Source organism: Lolium rigidum, chromosome 6 (genome assembly GCF_022539505.1).
Source record: "Lolium rigidum isolate FL_2022 chromosome 6, APGP_CSIRO_Lrig_0.1, whole genome shotgun sequence".
NCBI lineage: Eukaryota > Viridiplantae > Streptophyta > Magnoliopsida > Poales > Poaceae > Lolium > Lolium rigidum.
In genome coordinates, this window is record NC_061513.1 from 318,759,843 (window position 1) to 318,765,842 (window position 6,000).

A 6,000-nucleotide genomic window follows, 5' to 3' on the forward strand; every position below is an offset into this window, starting at 1 on the left:
ATATCATATGTGATTGTATTTATATTGTAATTGGGATCAAAATGTCAAAGACAAGAATTATACCCCAATTTTGAATGGTGATGTTTGATTTCACCAAGACATGATCATATGAGTTTCAAAATACTCATAGTTTATTTTATTCAAATAATTTGAACTATAATTCGTAATGTAAAGGAATTTAGTTTTGTGATATTCCACCTATTCAATAAGTTATGATTAAAATCAGAATGTGTGGCTTTTATGCACTTAGGTCCTTGTGTTTTTACCATATTTGGTAATAAGTTTTAAAGTGAATTCAATTGTACCTCAAGGTAGTTGCTCAACTTTTAAGTGTTAATAATTTAAAGTTTGTTTCTTATCTCTTTGATGGTTATAGACCTCTTCCATCTCTAGGGTTTAATGATAAGCTTGTGTTGGTGTTAAATACAAAAGTTTAGTTCAAGAAATACCATGAGGTTCATGGTAGAAATATTTATTTGCTAAAGACATGGAAAAGATAAGTCAAGAATGGTTTCTCATTTGTTTCCTGTTCTTTTATTTGTAGTTGCATATGAATCAAGGTGTTGGTGCAAGGAATACCCTATTATGATCTTTTATAAGATCAAGCATTTGATCCTTGATTAATGTGTTATTATGTTGGTTTTAGTTCCATTTGATCTAACACCTTAGATCAAATCATCTATACCCAAAATAGGGTTTTACAAAGGTCACATTGAGGTTTACAGCACTTGACTTGATGAGCTACTTCAGTTCCACCAAGGTCAAGGAAAACTTCAGTTACTGTGATATGTTTTACTTTAAAGCGCAAAAATTCCCCAGATTTTCTATACATGAATGCAATGCACACATTTGTTTCCTCTATTTTTTGTAACCCCAAATACTGGGATATTACACATACTAGTTGAATGCCCGTGCGTTGCTACGGTCTCTTAGATATTATTTATCTCTATACATGTTATACTTTTTTCGAAAAAAAGACAAATCCCCGGACTCCGTATCAATCGATGCATGCAGCTTTTTATTATCGTATTGAAGTTTAGGTCTTGCAAAATATTACATCATGAGTCATACCAGGTCGATATATGAATCAACCATGTAAAAAAGAAAGAAAAGATGAAGTGATTCTTCACTAACGTGTTATTCACATCAAAACTCCAAGTTGCATTGACTATATAAATCTCGTAGAACGTTTTCTAGCCGGTTGTAAACAATAGCCAAATCCTCGCACTTCGTCATTGGTTGTGGGAAGGACCGTATACGAATCTATTACGTACCCAACCTAATTTCTTTGTAAGAGACATGATATTTTGGTCATGAGGCATACATGCTAGATTTTCTTTTCCGCATCGAACTTGTTCGGCTATTGGATTTTTTAACTTAATTAATGAAACGTTGTGTGCATCACTTGATGAGACCGGGACTGCGTTACGTTACCCTTTAAAATAAGGGTAAGATAAAGCCGTGAACCACATAAGAGTACAATCTAAAGCAAAAATCAAAACATGCCTAGTAAAGAATTTTTTAGCTCATCGGTTTCGATGAGACCGATATTTAGTATTCGCTCCTTCTCAAAATAAGTGACTCAACTTTATATGGCAATATAGATGGGAAATCTTCATATGTGTAGATGCACCCACAATTTAAAATCATATTTCATAATGTCAAAAAGTTCCGAAAAAAATATTATGGTGTACACACAGACATTATATGTTTGCACGCCAAGTTTCACGGAAAATGTTATTTTTCATAGACAGTGTAAAAAAGACAATTTCTAAAGCTCCAAAATAGCTTTTCACGAGACATATTTTTTGTCATTTCAACATAGTGCATACAAAATATTTTTTTTCCTCCCAAACTTGTGTGCGCTAACATAGAATTTTAGTTTGCACAATCAGGATTTTATTTCAATTTTTTTAAACATTTTAAAATAAATTTAAAAAGCATTTTTCATAATAGGTGCATCTAGATAGATGTATTTGGGTGCATTTTAATGTGTTGATACATCTATATCTGGACAATGTTGAGTCTGTTATTTTGACACAAAGAGAATACTAAATAAAGGAATTAATAAAAAAAAATGGAAACCAAGACTACTATGAAGTTTTTTGTTGTAGCATCTTGGAATTTGTTATTTCTTTTGACCTTGTCTGCTATATAAGCATAATCTCATCTTTCTCCATCAACAGGAATCTATCTCTTCCTAGCTTCTATCACTTGATGAACTTCATTCGAGTTCGCTCTAGGGCAGAGCTCCTCTATACTTTATTTTATTGATTATTTGCATTGGTTTCCTTTCTTCTTAGCAACATAGCAACATTTCCTTCGGGTTGGCAACCGTCTTCTTCGATCTAAAAGTAAAGGTACTTTCTCATCTCGTTTAAACAATCCTACCGGACATTCTTCTAGGAAAGGAGTAAGAAATAAGCCTATATCTTGTTTTCCATCTGCCGCTTCATCGATCTATCTTCCTTATCAGTTGAATACTTGACTTTATGGATTACGGTAATAGTTTACCATAGGAGCAAAGAAAGCGTTTCCTACTCGGTCTTACCTACTATATAGATGAGCAAGACCTCCTACCCAACCATCCGACCTTATTATCAATGTACAACTGATCCAATCTGCACTGCAACCTGATGAGCACATGCACCTCCTTGCGGTTGGCTTCCTTGCACTTTTATATTCATATTGGCACTACAATATTAAGCAAAGAAATCAATCAAATATCACACAAATTTATGGGGATTTTTCACATGCCGAATTCCGATAAATAATTTGTAATCGCAGAGGGCAACACTAAGCGCAACAACATATAGGGTCCATTACCTATCAAGACAAGTATCCACCACGAAATTCCCCAACGGCTCAAATGGATATTGCAAGTGTCTTTCATCCTCCAACTACCTGCTTGTGAATGACTGGATCGACATATAGTTTTTCTACGTAAAATAAGACCAACATCACCTTAACTCATTATATACAAACTCTTGGATCTTAACTTGTGAAGTACATGTCAGATCATATCAGTAAATAAAATCCGAACTAAATGAATGCAGTCTACATGAAGGGTTTTTAGTAAATCAACAACAGTGTCGTCTCGACCGATGATGCCATCCATACCTTTTATGCGAAGGAGATGGATGGTTCTGGATTGATCGACATATTGTCTGGTTGGGAACACATGGATAGACCAAACCGTCAAAGCCGATGGTCTTAAGTGGTGCAGCCTCCTTGATTCCTCCTTCTCCTTGCCAATAAACATGAACTTCTCAGATTTGAGATCATCACAATATGGGAAGAAGTTAATAACATGATGTTAAACCCTGAAAATGATGACTCTTGGATTTGGCTTTGGGATGGTAAGGGGGTGTAAGGGAGTGTACCGTGCTAATCTATTTTCAGAGAACGCTTCGCCGGAGAGATAAAATTTGATACGGTCAATGCTATATGGAAGTCATGATCACCGCTTAAATGCAAATTGGCAACTTGGTTCTTCACCAGAGAAAGAGCATGGACTGCATGTCGTCTAGCTAGAAGAGGATTACCACACAATGAACAACTAAAACGGCTTGTGGAACCACGCCGAGGGCTGGCTCAGTTTCTATTTTTTCTTATGTTCTAGCAGTGGTCGTGAACCCAGTTTGTATTAGGTCGTGCACTTTACCTCTCTGAAGCTTTCTGCTTCTAAATTAATCAGATGCAGCAGTCTTGCGTGGTTCGAGAAAACCCTCACCACATATATGTACTTGCAGTGATTATATTGTATTTGCAATCGTTAACCACTACATTGCCAAATTCAAAAAGGAGAGCAGAAATAACAAATAAAATTCTGAAACTCTGTCACCATTGCAACCACGCCTCATATATACCATTTGAATTCACGTGATGAAACAACTAAAACGCTGCAGTGTATTGTATCATTTTTCATGTTTTCATTCCCACAATGAATTTTCTGATCTGAATGGCATTCGAAAGAGGACAGATAGTTACCTTTCTTGTCGAAGCAGTCATCGAGGTCGTGGCAGCAAGCTTCAACGTCGTCACAAGGCTCCTCTTGCTAGCATTCGCTCCACTTGCGGGGAAGACAGGCAGTGGTAGGGCGTCGCGAACCTTGCCGGGGCGTCGTGGGAACGACCGACAAAGGCTGAGGCGTCACGAGAGCTCTGTTGGTCAGTGGGAAGACCAACAGAAGTCGGGCCTTCGCAGTACCTCCGGCGGAAAGTCTAGTTGTCTGATGCGGGATTCATGGTGGTGGGAAGCTGGTAGTCGCTGATTCGGCGTGGCGGCAATGGGACTCCGGACTCTATGAGGGGGAAGTTTTACTTCGTGCGTGCTGCGGAGAAACATAGACCTATACGGGGAAGGAGGTATTTATGTCCGTTATTTGCTTTCCATTTTTTGAAGTTTCCATGATTGTAAAATCCGTTATCGATAGTAAATAATAGACCTTCTTAATTGTTGATTACTAATGCATGTATTTGACGAGCACGGATATAAAAGGAATCCCTGATTATTTGCTTCATGCGGTGATCTTATTAGAACATACAATTTTAAACCTTTTTTCTTTTATGGTGGATACGTGAAACATCGGATTCAGATTAGATGGTTCTGATTCTCCCAATGTTTGATATCAAAGTGAGACACCATCCCCAACTCCAATTTAATAGTAAAGACCCTGCTGCACCAGTGCCTCCGGTGAAGGGGAAATCGATGCCACCGACATCCCCACTCCTCCTTGGCTTGGGAGGAGGCATCTCCATCAATATCTCCATCAGCATTGTCATCACCACCATCTCCATCTACGAGATCGATGTCACCCCCTCATAGTTTGTGTTGAATTGAACCTCATATATTGTTTTTAGTGCTATTGCATGTTTGTGATTGGTACTTTGTCATTATTTGGTGGGAAGATTATATATTCAGATTGTGTTGTAATCATTATACCTCTGGTCCATATTATGTTTAACATTTGTGAGTAGTTTCCCACGTTCCTGAGGGCATATGATGATATGACTATGTTTTTATATGATGTGGAATGAGTATTTGGTCAAGTTTTGTATCTTTTGTGGAGAGTGAATTCGGTCTTCACATGGGTACGTGCGCATGGGTTTGGTGCCGTTCGACTGTGTCCATCAACCGACGACGACTAAACAGTTGCCGTTTCTGCTTTTTACGATTTTGCTAGGCGACAGTAGCAGCAGGCACCATGCGGTCGCGCGACCAAAATAATTCTACAAAATGCACGTACGTGGGACCCATTTACTGAAAGAGAGAATTAAGAAAGTCCTGAGTAGCAAATTACTACCGGTTAGCACATTGACCAGGAGCGGATCGATCTAGAATTGATTCCGCTCTTGCCGGCAGTCTTCAGCTCGGCCATGGACGCAGCCCTCCCCAAGCTGGACCGCCGCATCGCTGGCCGGCAAAGGCCGTGCACGTCGCCGCCCCTCCCGCACGCGCGCCCGCGAGCCCTGACCCTGCGCCCCATCGAGCCTCCATCTTCCTCATTGCTCCGCCCCCGGTAGCCGCACGAGGCGCGGCACAGTCCGCCGCTCAGCAACTTCCGGCGTCCTCTCGTGCCTTGCCCTCTCCATCCTATCTCGATTAATCTCGGCCGACCCTGACCCCGGCCACTACTTTCAATCAATGTGCTCTCAAACGACCCCGAGTGCGGCCATGGCGGAAACCACGAGCAGGAGACGGTGGGCTCAAGGGGAACGGATGGCATCCCCACTTAGCAGCGTCACAGGGTGAAGAGGGGTTCTTCGCGGAGCGGAGGAGGCCGCCGCCTGCTGTATGGCGGAGCAAAGCGAGGAGGGGATGAGGGGCCGCGGGTTCCGGGGCATCCCTGCCCCTATAGCTACGGCACTTCGGCACAACATCTCTGCCGTGCGGTCCGAGGCTACCGGAGACAGGCCACAACGATGACCGTTTGGAGGTACCGGCCGGAAGTTGAGGGAGCCATGGCCCCTGGACGTGGCCGGCTGTAACATCCCAAGT